At 43.6% G+C, this 14017-nt stretch overlaps 1 protein-coding gene across 1 annotated transcript in view; it reads right to left on the bottom strand.

Moving 5' to 3' along the window:
* babam2 (BRISC and BRCA1 A complex member 2) overlaps positions 1–14017 on the bottom strand; it is a 124243-nt gene that overhangs the window by 65613 nt on the left and 44613 nt on the right. The gene's annotated exons all lie outside the window — the stretch shown is intronic.

Genomic DNA, 14017 nt, shown 5'->3' with positions numbered 1-14017 from the left:
CACACACACACACACACACACACACACACACACACACACACACACACACACACACACACACACACACACACACACACACACACACACACCGTTGTTGTCGGGTGGAAACCTTGTATGTCCATAACCGTACTTTTTAAAATGATTTAAAATAGTGAAAACAGACGATCTACAAGCACACAACGCCTTGCACCGATCTGACAGATCGTCTGTGCTTGTAGATATATAGATCTATCTATCTATATATATATAATATATATAATATATAATATATATATATACACACATAATGTTAAAACTACTATGTGTCCCCAGGGTATCTGTTCAGCAGATACTGGATACACATATAACGAAATAACACAGTATGGTAAAATGAATACGCTTTTTTTTGTCCCCTAGCACACCCAATGTTGAAGTAAACAAATGCATCTTAAAGCATCAGCGTTCTCTGCCCAGAGCTCTGACACTGCATTGAAAATGTTAGGCCTTGATATTCAGTCGACTATAACTATGCAAATGTGTCTTTTTATCCAAGGTCAGGGAGAGGACACGTACACTACTTGTATGCCAACATGTCAAATAAAGACGCACCACAATGCGATGCATTGGCTTTGACGCCATGCGTCATAACCAGGGTCAGTGGTTTACAGTATGTTAAACCTATACGCCCTGGCCCCGTAGGCTGCTCAACAGCACCACTTGAAGGTAGTTCACCCAGTGGTATTGCAGCTGTTGGTACTGCATACATAAATACATACTAGGGACATACAGTGGGGGACATGAATACTTAGACACTAAGTCAAACGTGGGAAGCGGTTTGCACCGCACCTAAAGAAGAAAGGAAAGAAAGGCATGCCATCTCCGGTTTACTTCGTATCTGTGTGGAGTAGAAAACCGGAGGGAGGTTGGAGTCTGTTATTTCCAATGGGAGAGGGAACGCAAACACAGCTTCTGAACCATATATTTTGAAAATAGCAGATCTACAATGCATCGTATCACGACGCATTTTGAGCTTGTAGATCGGCTATTTTCAAATGGACGAAATTAATATAGAGCTGGTAATGTATATTTTGCAAGAATAATCAAAACACTATAGCAGGATCTAGAACCAGTTAATCTCAAGAACAGATTATCTGATGCTATGCAGGAGAAAAGGATTGAGAAACAGTAAACATACTGTAGGAAGTTCATGAGTTGTCAGACGCCAGTTACCACTTTTACCACTTTTAGTGGCTTCAATTAGGATATTCTATCTTGATAAATTAACCATCTTTGCCGTGGGCCATGGAGAAGAGGGCCGACCAGGGGGAGGAAGACATCGTTGGCTGGGCATTACCAGGGCATGGGAGAAAAGTGAAAGGGCTTAACTTTTGCTGATGAAAATTCTGGGTAATGTGTAAGCTCCTCTAAGCAGAAATGATCATGTCCTGCAAGATTAATGTCCTTCCTGACTTTCAAGCACCGAGTTTAAGAACCTTTTCGTGATTCAAGACACGTTGACTAGGCGCATATCAGAATCAATTTCATTGCCTGAGTACATTTTCACATAAAAAGAAAATGGACTCAGTTGGTTATACTCTACTTTTACATACATACAAATAGAAAGTGAATAATATATGAATCTAGATCTGAAGAAATATACGGTACAATATGTATACTGTATAACCTTTATTGTTGAAAGGGAATATTGCACTGACTAAATTAAGTTGTTTATTACACTGCATTGCAGTGAGTCAGCACTATAAAGAGGAACAAAGGAAATAAATCCAGGTATATAAATGTGACTATATAGTCTGGGGTGTTGGCTGCCAGCAGTAGCATTAATATCCAGAAGTGTACAGTATGATTCAGTTTTTTTTAATATGTGCGATTACACCGGGGAAGAAGCTGTTCCTGAGCCTCGACCTCTTGATCTGACAGTTAACGCCATTCAGAGCGCACAGAAGATTTAATGGCGAGAGGTTGGCGGGACCTCCTGTGATAAATTGAGGTTGAAGAGGGATCCTCTCCGCTAACCCAGTGACGAGCTGCATTATTCCGCCAGTCCTGCTTGGTAGCAGCTGACACAAACTAGATGCCAGATGTATTCCTCTTTGTGAACTGGTGTCAAGCAGCAAAAAATGCCACTCAGCGTTGTGAGCTTGTAAATCTGCTAATTTCAGAGCCCAACACCCGAGTGCAACCAAACATAAAATTACTTGTCTCTTAGTTCTACTGGATCTCTTCTCCTCTAGTCCCTCCCTAACATTCGTCTCGTTTTGTTGAGGAAATTGGGAATATATTTAGTCTTGCTTTCAGTCATCATGGCTTAGTTTTTGTATAGTTTTTATTCCGTTTTCGTCTGTGAAAAAAAGGTAGTCGACGAACATTTTTCGACAGTCGACGAAACCAACACTATCGGCAAGTTCACGATGCGCCGCGTCACACCTGTAAGCTGTTGTTCGGTGCACCTGAATTGGCCTTCCCTCCCTGCTTATCCGAATGGATAAGATAGCGTCCAGCGCTTATGGGTTTGTCCTGTGGGGATGCATGGAACTGTCTGTCACGGTCATATCCCCCTTCTCCCGTAGCTTCGGTAGCGGTGTCTTGTGTCATGGGTCAGTGCACGTTAGGAGGGTTATGTGGGCTCGTAGAGGAGCGGAGAAGCTCAGTCACGAATGTGGTGTTTCTCCACAGCGATCACTCTGGAGGCTGGTTGATGTGACATTTAGAGGAAAAAGCAGCCACTGCACACATCATGTACTGTGCAGAGCGTACGCTCTCCGTCTAAGGAGGGATGGGATGGATAGACGGGGGGGGGAGCCTGGTAATATGGCAGCGTGACCACCGTGGCACCGTATTAACGCTCTGGGAGTCACGACAATGCGGAAAAGGTCACGACGGTAATTAGAGGGAAAATGTGTACTTTCGCTTGCTGTCAGGAGCGACTGGGATGCACACAGAGGAAGGCTGTGAACTCACGCCGGTGCAAGAGGCAAAGTCAGGAGCATGAAGCGAGTGTGAATTTTAACCACTTAAGTCCTAATGTATTTTGTGGTATAAAGCGGTAGTTCTCCTTGATCAAGAAATGTACCGGTATGCACATGAGACTTCCATGAGAAAATGTCAAGGAGTCTCATGGAGAGATTTTCTTTCTTTGAATTTTCTTCAAAGATAGCGGATGTACAAGATTGCAGCGCGGCACAAAGTGGCGTGCTGTGAGCTTGTGGATCTTGGATAAAGTTTTTAAAATGTTTGTGATGCTACATTAAAAAATCAAACCCAAGTTTGGAGTGAGCGGTGGTGCGTGCGTGTGTGTGTGTGTGTGTGTGTGTGTGTGTGTGTGTGTGTGTGTGTGTGTGTGTGTGCATGCTGTGGTGGTGGTGGTCTGTGTGTGTGTGTGTGTGTGTGTGTGTGTGTGTCTGAGTGAGAGGTGTGTGTGTGTGTGTGTGTGTGTGTGTGTGTGTGTGTGTGTGTGTGTGTGTGTGTGTGTGTGTGTGTGTGTGTGTGTGTGTGCGCGCGCGCACGCGCGCAACTGCTTGTGCATGCGTGTGTGCGCGCATGTGCAGGTGTGTGTGTGTGTATTGCAGTTGATGCTCAGGCTAGTCTCAACAGGCTAGACTCAACAGTACCCTCTTTGGTCACTCAGTGGAACTCAGGCTACATAAAGGCTACAGACCCACACGGAGACACGGAGACACAGAGACATGGAGACACGGATACACACACGGCCATGCTATGGAGCGGTCTACCACCGCTCAAAAACGTTTGTACTCCACTTTGAGAACCAATGGTATGACGAATAGCCAAAATAGCTCACATTGTTGTGAGCTTGTAGATAGGACATTCTTTCCACTTTATTTATTTTTTTCATTTCTTTTTGAGATTTGTGTTATGTAATCTCTACAATGTCACATTTTTAGTTCTTTCTACCATCAAGACAATGTGTAAATATAACCGTCATGGGTCCGCGATGAACAAAGATCGGATTGAATCCAACCAATGAGGCGTCTTTCCAGGCCAACAACCCGTGTCAAACAACGTCCCTCCCTGCTAACGCGTTCCAGCAAAACAATATGACAGAGGGAGGTCAAAAGGTGCCGCATGATATGGGGGGCGTGAGTAAAAGCAACTTCTAAATGGGAGAGGAGACGGAGGGGTCGACGTATGATCAAAGGATGAGTCTCTAAAGTAGTGCATGTGATGTCCTCCTGCCCAGACCTTGGAACACCCTTCCTGAGGATCTGAGGCTTTTAAAATCACTTCTGAAAACCTATTTTTATGTCAAAAGCAGGGACGTGGTGGCCATTGGGAAAAGCGGGACAACTCCTGAACGGCCGGTTCATTCCCGGCCGGTCCAGGCCGGCCATTAGGAAAAAAATTTAAATAAAATGTCGGCCTTCGTTCCATTTTGGGTATCGTCACTGTCGGGCAGAAACCTCGTATCTCCAAGTTTCAAATGTATACATTTTTTCGCAAAGCAAAGTCCTGCTTCATCATATAATGTTGCACAAAGGTAGTGAAAACAGCAGATCTACAAGCACACAACGCCTCGCACTGCGAGGCGTTGTGTGCTTGTAGATCGGCTGTTTTCGCTAGTTTAAATACATTTTAAAATGATAAATACAAAACAAACGGTTTTGGACGTACAAGGTCTCCACCCGACAACGACGAAATATAACTCATGTACAGTAATTGGCCCACTGGCTTGTCACTTGTCATGATCTGAAATGGCAAATCTTTGAGTAGCAGCAGCGCTATGGAGAGCGATCTCTCTCCATAGCGCGCAATGAGGGCCTCTCCAACTCTTTTTCCCGGGCTGAATCAGGGGCCCAGCACGTCCCTGGTCAAAAGCCTTTTTTTAGCAGGCACTGCCTTGTTGTCTGTGCTTATTTCCTTTATGTTTGAACTTGTTTCATTGATGTTATCTGGCGTCATTTGTTTTAGTTCTCCTTGTTGCATTTCATCATGGTTTTGTAAGGCACTTTGTAATGCCGTTTCGAAACGTGTTTTATAAATAAAGCTTATTCCGTTATTATTTATAGTGAGAGGAAAAACTGCCAAGATGTATCTGACAGGCTGGCACCTCATTCACTTAAACCCTAAATACTTCAGTTGTCCCCCAGGGGTCAACAACACTAGTTGTTCCCCTCCTTTTGTACCCCCACACCAAATCACCAGCTCACAGCGTGCATCACAAGCTCACAGCGCCCAACTTTGGCCCATTTTCAACAAACTGTTTGCCTAAAATGACATCCCCAAAATAAGGATGGCTACGGTTCATGTGGTTATAAATAAAAGGTATTAAAAAGAAAAGCTCAGCCCTCTCCCTGAGGCTGGGCAGTCAACACGGTAAGGTCAAATATTCTCTCTGTCGGGTGGAAACCTCATACGTCCAAAAGTGTTACTTTTCAGGATTTCAAATTCAAAAACAGCTTAAGTAGCGGATCGAAAAGCTCAAAACGCGACCGTGTTTCGAGCTTACAGATATGCTACTTTTGATGCTTTCGTGTGACGCTCTAGTGTGATCGAGTACGCCGTTAATTTGCCAGAAAAAACAAAAAGTTAAAATATGTAGATGAGAGGTTTCTGCCCGACAGCAACGGTGCGCCCACCGCGGACAGCTCAGACCACGTGGACACTTCGCTTCGGGTAACAATCGTCCTCCACGACTCTGAGCAAACGTCCACGTACCAGTGCAGAGCAGACTAGCCTAAAGCCTGATTTATGCCTAGTTGCACGCCTGTGTCGTGCACCGAAAATAGCCGATCGACAAGATCACAACACGTCGCAGCGCAACGTGTTGTGAGCTTGTTGATTGTCTATTTCCGGCGAGCGCCTTTATGCACCAAGCCAAGTATAAAAAAGGGGTCAGTCAGAACAGAGTTCTGCCTCAGTGCCTAACCCTCGATAATCCAAGGTGCATGCATGCATGTGTACATGACAACTCTCATATCCGGTACAATACCGTCGGGAGAAGACCAACTCTCTGCAGGAGTCTTGTGAAGACATATTTTAATGTAACTGGGTGCAGATTATTGTATTCTGGTTTGAAACACTGAGGAAGACTATCCGTTTCTCTGGATAGACTGCTGCTGTGCTTATTTATTAATAAAAGAACTGCTTAAGAAATTGCTCAAGAGAGTGCGGATATTCCCTTCACTTTGCATGCGTACTGTACAAGCACAGTGCATGCATGCATGTGTGGGTGAACCTGTGTTAAGAGTAAGAAGCTAGACCTCAATTTATATGGATAATCAAGCTTGACATTGTGACAGAAAGTGAGCCTAAAATGTAATTCATGCGAGCTCAAAATATAATTGGGAGAGGGTTTTTGTGCAATGGCAAATAATTGCTGTGGTGCCACCAGAACCGGACTTCGAGTGAAGCAAAAGAGTGCCCCTCTTCCCCATGCCATCTGGAAAAAGACAGTTTCTTTTGTTATTAATGCACGAACAATGGCTTCTACAGCATGCTAACTTTCCAGGAATAGTATTAAGGCTGTCGTTTCTATTAACTCGGATTCCCCATTGTGGATGTCATCGGTAGATAGCGTTCTGAACTGTCCACAGCCCACCAATAAGACCAATAAGAGTGAGTAGACGGTAATTGTGCCTTCTTATAATGAGCATTAGTATATGAAGATAAGACTGGAAATGGGTGAAGTGCCCTTTTTAAGTCATTGTGGGCAATGTTTCAGCAAAACACATTAATGTGAATTCCGATAATATAAACGTTGTCCATGCGAGGACGGTTAGGCATGATAAATACATCTGTTACACCAAACTCACTACTCTTATGCTGTATATTCCATTGCACCATGCACACCGATTTGCCGCTGCTGCTGCCGGCTGGTATCGCAACGCAAGATGTTCTCCAGTTGGTTTTGTGCTGGTTGAAATGAGCCATTGAGCAAAGACGGATGAAAACCCGAGTGGGCAGATGGAATATATGTCCTCTTACGCCTCTGACTGTTGGGATGAATTTCAATTAGGTGGCGAGGTTTGTGGATTCACATCATAAAAACATCATCAATACGAGCACAGGTCTCCACCAGGCCACACAAATTGGCCTGTTATAGCGCCACCATGAGGCTGATTTAAAAAATGTGGGGCAGAGGTTCTGAATTAGCATCCAGGGAGTGTGTGTGCTCAGTTTGGCAGCGATCGGGCCAACGGCGCCGGAGATTAGCTGGTAACAACCAGGCCACACAAATCGGCCTGTTATAGTGCCACCATGAGGCTGATTTGAGAAATGTGGGGCAGAGGTTCTAGATTGGCATCCAGGGAGTGTGTGTGCTCAGTTTGGCAGCGATCGGGCCAACGGTGACTGAGATTAGCTGCTCACAAACTGCGAGGACGCACGGACGCACGCACGGACGCACGGACGGACGGACGGAGGGGAAAACATACTCTCCCTCAGCCTTCGGCTGGTGGAGACAATAATGTATAGTCACTAACTGTTGTTGGTGTTGTCCAGTTACTTGAGGATTACATGGACACTTCATGACACATCATTTCTAACTACACTATTATCAATACTGGCTTTCTTAACACATTAAGACCTATATATACTGTACTTTGTTGAACGAAAAATAGCAAAATAGCATACAAACAAGACCAGCTATTTTCACTACATAATTTGTTTTAACCCATTTAGACCAGAGGCCGATTTTAAATCCTGATCCTCACCTGTTTTCTGAAAAACTACAAATATTTATTCAAAAAGATTATGTTGCTATATACTGTACATACAGTAGCAACAACTACCACAAAAGGGGTTCCCGGATAGAAAGGTATAGTCACGTAAAGGTCTAAACGTACATGCACAAAATAGATACACAAGGGTTAAGTTGTTTATTTCTGTGTTTTCTGTGTTTTTTTTTATGCCAATCTGGACTAAATGGATGACTGACTCTGCTTCAATTAATTACTTACTTTCATGTTAGGCACCTTTCAACTGCACAGTGTGACCTCACTTGACCCTCAGCGATACTAGTGGCCCCAGCACGCTCCAATCGACTCAGCTCAGATGCTGCGTGCGGCAGTGACCCAAAAGGCTGTGACAAACCGGTACGGTCACGTGCGTGTGTACCAGGGGGTTACGGCGCAATGTCATATTTCATCCATAAAACAAGAGCTGCCACGTCCGCGAATAAGCATCGACTTAACAAGCTTGTGGTATTCACTGTGGGTTTCTGTTCAATGAATTAGCTACTCTTGACAGGTCAGAGGGGAGGTAGAGAGTGCTCGTAACCGCATGAAAACACATTCATTTGTGACACTGAGACTTTTAACCGCCGCCATAATGAATTGGTATTTACTTTCGACACAGTGTTCTGGGGTGAACTAAGTTCAGGGTGTGTGCCGTCTACACACAGGGGGATCTGTGCACGACGACGCATGGGCAACTGAATGAGGAGGGTAGCGTTGACGTGATTGAAAGCAATTGCACCACAACTGGCGCCTTGAGAATTGAGGTCACTGCACTGGAGTACAGTATGTATGAGAGTCCAGCCATGCTCCATGTAGCCCCGTTCATCTGGAATGTGTGGGTGGACAAGGTGCAGGACCAAGATCACCGCTTCTTTCCCTCTGGGTAGTTGAGACGTTCTTCCAGATACTCCCAGTTGTCTCGCAGACAGAGCACATCCGATGGTCAATATATATCGCCCAATGATGCGACTGATGTGCCCAGAGTTTTTGAGAAAAAACGCACATCTACTGTACGAGTTCACAACTCAATTGCGTTGTGAGATTGTACTGTAGACAATCTTTTAATTGGGTGGTTAAATGAAATAAACATTTGTTTGCTTGTTCATTGTACAATTAGAGTGAAAAGTTATTTTCATATATTGAAATTATATCGTCTCTGCCGGGTGGCCACTGAGGGACACGAGGACAGGACGGACTGTGTGTGTGTGTGTGTGTGTGTGTGTGTGTGTGTGTGTGTGTGTGTGTGGCTGCCCTTTTCCTTATGTTTTCCATCATTTCCCCTCTGGTCCAAAACAGTTACTTTTCAGGATTCAAATTCATAAATAGCAAAAGTAGCAGATCGACAAGCTCAAAACGTGTTACTTTCCGCCTGGTTTCGAGCTTGTACATCTGCTACTTTTGATGCTTTTGTGTGATGCTGTAGTATGATCAAGTAGGGCATTGATTTACGAAAAACACAAAAAGTTACAATAGGGAGATAAGAGGTTTTTGTTCGACAGCAACAATATAAGTCTATACTTATTTTCGTAAAAATGTGTACCTATCAAAAAGTTATGTTTTTTTTTTAAGTTCAATATTCTCAAACAGAAACTTTAGATTTTTTTTCCTTTTAACAAAACATCGGTCAGAAGTTGAACATTGGTAATCGGTGGTGACAGGACAGGACCGAAATCAGGATTGACGTCGGAACCAAAACTCTGGCATCGGTCGGGGGGGGCTCTACTCACAGAGATGCCATGTGTACCACAGGGCTGACAAAATAACCGTCAATTGATACTGTGCCTGTATATGTTCCTATATGAAGCCGTGAACATGATATCCTTATCCCAGAGCCCCTGCTCTAATAATATCACGGGCAAACAGAAAACAGAGAGAGAAAGAGAGATAGCTGCCCACCTACAGCGACAACCTCCAAGTCCAGGGGCGTCACAAGGGGTAGGAAAGTGGGACTGAGTTACTAGGGCCCAAGGTGGAGGGGCCCTAGTAACTTTAGCTATTGAAAAATAGCAGATATACAAGCTCACAGCGCGGCACCGAGTGCCTCGCTGCGAGCTTGTAGATCTGCAATTTTTTTGAAAAGTCGTGAAAATGTGTGCAAATCTTTGAATATGTATTTTTTAAGCGAACATTTGTAACTCAAATTTTGCTTCCGGGGGGGGGGGGGGGGGGGGGTCCCTGGAACTAAATATTTTGAGATGGGGGTCTGTGGCCAAATTCATATCATTTTGGGGGTCCTTCACATGAAAAAATTTGAGCATCACTGACATGGAAAACATGGGTTTCTTGCACACATTTTCACAATTTTTCAAAAATAGCAGATCTACAAGCTCGCAGCGCGGCACCGTGAGCTTGTATATCTGCTATTTTTCAATAGTTAACATTCATGGGGGGCCCGCAGTGAATCCTTGTACCCAGGGCCCAGAATTTGGTGTGACGCCCCTGTCCAAGTCCAACCACGTACAAGGTGTTGTTGGCCTGCCTGCCTGCCTGCCTTGCTGCTGAATTCCCTCAATGTGAACCCCCCGGAGACTCTTAAGTGACAGCTAGCTTAAAGAGGGGGGAAAAAAGAAATCCACGAATGGCGCTCCCCGAGGGACGCGTCTAGAAAGTCTTGCCCGAGGACATGCTTTAACAAAAAGTGGCTGGTGATCCCATTTTTAGTCACGAAGAAATGGGTTCGATGACTAGGGCTGGGATCCTGAGGATTTTAACGATTTCCTATAGGTCGTTCCAAATGGACCCTGATACAAGATCTGTAACTCTGAGAGTGTACAAATGGAACCAAAAGTGAAATTACCCAAACCAGTGAATATTACCGATCCACAAGCTCACGAACGCGGCGCGAGCTTGTAGATCGGCTTTTTTCACAACTTATTAAACATGCTTTCTAATTTGTGAAATGTCTTTGATTTGTCTTTGTCTTTCATTTCTCCATTTTTTACTGAAAAAAAAAATTACTGAACAAAATCATTGAATTTTCTTTTTTTTTCTTTTTCAATTCATGAAAATCTTTGCTTTTTTGGGAATGTTTTTTTTTGAAAATGTTTTGACGTAATAGCCCTAACCCTAAACCAAAATGTAGGAAACAAAGAAATGAAAGGAGCCATAATGTGTCTGCGACCCACAAGTGTTCGGGAACCAGTGCGTCCAGTGGCCACTGAGGGACATGAGGACGGACGGACTCTGTGTGTGTGTGTGTGTGTGTGTGTGTGTGTGTGTGTGTGTGTGTGAACCCCAAATCATAACTGACTTCGGAAACTTCCCACTGAACTTAAAGCAACTCTGACTTCAGAAGGTTGACATTTCTCTATTATAAATCCTTGTTTTGAGTGGTCTTGTGTAATATTGTAATATTTTGAAATATGGACTATTGATATTCATTAGCTGTATGCCATAAAATTAAAAAATTTCATTCACTTAATGTCCAATGTATCTAGAATATATGAAAGTTTCAAGAAATATATGAAAGTTTCAAGATATTTTACAAAATATTCTAATTTTTCGAGAAGGATCTGTATAGGAGGAAATGAAGTTAATTTATGTTTTGTGATAATCTAAAACTAAATCTACAAAGTAACTATTAACTAAAGTTGTCAAATTATTGTAGTGTAGTAAAAGTACAATATTTGCCTCTGAGTTGTACAGTAGATGGAGTAGAAGTAAAAGTACTGAAAATTGGAAACATAACCCAGTTAAGTACAAATTCCTCAAAAGTGTACTTAAGTACAATACCTGAGTAAATTTACTTAGTTACTTTACACCACTGTTCAAAGGCAAAAGATGCCCAGTGGGTTCAGCCCTGGTGTTAGAAAGATCTGACTTAATAGAAAGTGCCATGTTGCACCTAGCCTGCGTGTTTGCCTTTGGTCGGGTACAGTGTAATCTACATTTGATTGTTCTGTGTTGGGTGTTTGGTGTAATCTCACTTTGATTGTTTTGGCTTGGCTAACGTAGCACTCTGCCGCTAACGGGCATCCGCCTGATGAAAGTCAGCCCCAGATGAGCTCCTGTGCTTCATTTGCTTTAGAACGGTCGACAAGTTTCTTTTGGAGTTGACATGAGATAATGGCGCTAATCATTTGAACACAGGAGTATATTGAGATTGAAGGGGAAATGGGACCCCACTCAACATTCTTGTATATATTTTTTTGAATAGTGGAAAGTGTCACCCTCTCTAACCTAGCTCAGTGGCTTTTTTTCTGCTGAAATGCAAATTCTTTCATTACTTCAAAATGCAATGATCCGGGTGAGATTCATCAAGCTACCCAACATATGTGCACACATGCACGCGCACACACGTACACGGAACACAACCCCCATTTGATGCCCCTACTTTGTTTATTAGCGGTTCTTTCCATGATTGAAATGGAGGTTTGGGTTTTCTAGCAGGCCGTAAATCAGCGTGTCAGCCGGCATTTAGTGCTTTGTTTCCCATTTCAATCAAACACCCGCATCACTGTTAAGAACCTGGAGCACTACGCCTGGCTCCTCGCTACTCTCCTGAGCCTTGTAGTAGCTTGACAGACGACGGGGGCTCGGCTCAAACCATTTCTCAAGCCTTATTAAAGGGTGGCCGTCACTCTCCCTCTACAGGCTCATTTCCATACTTCATTCCTTTCAAATGATTTTGCGCGTGCTGCTCGACAGTAAGGGATTGGACCCTCTGACATTGACATGAGTGTAGTTCTGCATGACGTTCTTTTTTCTCCACTGTATTCCTGTTCCTCCATTACATTTTTGTCTCCTTCGCTCCTGTTTCCCCCCCACTTACTTCTTTTTTTTTCTCCCCCGTTGACCTTTCCTCCCGTGACCGTCTTCCATGCATTGTGAATAGGAGATGCCCCACTAAAGACAGACATGCTTATAGGTGCCAGAGAGCTATTCCGCTCTCCCAGACAGAGAGCCCATTATATGCAGGGGCACTTTATTTAGCTTTTTAGCTTACTTACCACATTATTGTCACCTGTTGTTAACCCTCGGTGTGAAAAGGCACTACAATCCCAGCCAGAGCATAATAGACACACATGCAAACACCACACTTGAACAAAGATCAGCTTCACACCTGGGTGCTGTGGCCTGTTGAGTACCAGGCCAGTATTGAGAGGTATGTGGAGTACCCCCCCCCCCCCCCCTTTCTGTTATCATCATGTAATTCAGTGTGAGTGTGGAAGCATGCTGATGCTCTGGGGTCACGTCGAGGGCCAGCCCCCCCCCCCACTTGTCCTCCCCCCATACTCCATTGTCTCTCTCCGTGGCCATTAAGTTAAATGGGGCTCCAGCAGGAAGCCAGAGGGCTGTTTATGACCCGAGCCCGATACCCTTGCTAACAACTAGTTTACTAATGGAAGGTGCCTTGCCTAAATAAAGCTTAATGGCTCATTTAATCTCTTCTCAGAGCTCGCTAGGTATACAGGGGGAGAGAAAAGGTCCAGGAAAATTCCTTGGGGGGAAATACTGGTTAACAGCGTTATTTACTTTTTTCCTGTTTTTATGTGTCTTCTGGTTAATTGGGCAAAGTTAACAATCCAAGCTTAGGGGGCGGGGAGACGGAAAACGAATCTACGCTTTACACACTGAGACTGTGTCATCTGATATATCTCCGTAATTCTTATCTTCTACTTTTTGTTGAAGAGATCAATTTGAGGATGAATAAGTAAACAATAAAAACCTTCCGATGTATCAACCTGTGTATGTCTTCTCCTTCACTCCCCACAGACTTCTGTACAGTTTAGCCTTCAATGCACGTTTCCTGAGGCATCTGTGGCACTTGATAACGTCCATGACGACCAAAATGATCACCGGGTGAGTACATTCGATGTTGCCAAAATGTTGGCCAATGGTTTTGCATGTGTGTACCTGTGATTGTGTGTACAGTCTGTACACTAGTTTAAATGTGTATATTATCAGTCCCAGACCCAGATGTTTTTATGTGGTTATTGTGAACCCAAATTGACTATTGATGATTAAGTGAAAGTGAAAATAGTAGATCTACAAGCATAAGTTGTGTGCTTCTAGATTGTCTATTTTCACTATTTTAAATCATTTAAAAAAATAATAACAAAAAAGGACATACATTTTGGACATACCTCTCCACCCGACAACAACGATATGTAGGCCTGTGACATAATCGTTTAATCGCAATTATTTGACATAATCGCAATTATTTTGTCATAATCGTTTCAATGTTGAAAGGGTCATATATTTTCAAAAATAGTGGAAATAGCAGATCTACAAGCTCACAATGAGTCGCGATGCGACACGTTGTGGCTATTTCCACTCTCAATGTTATTTTTTAACTCATTCTGTGCCTATCCCGAACATGTTCG

The sequence above is a fragment of the Nannobrachium achirus genome, assembly GCF_963921795.1.
Source record: "Nannobrachium achirus genome assembly, chromosome: 20".
NCBI classification, from domain to species: domain Eukaryota; kingdom Metazoa; phylum Chordata; class Actinopteri; order Myctophiformes; family Myctophidae; genus Nannobrachium; species Nannobrachium achirus.
The sequence above is the reverse complement of the archived record's forward strand: the minus strand, read 5'-3'. Positions and strand labels throughout refer to the sequence as shown.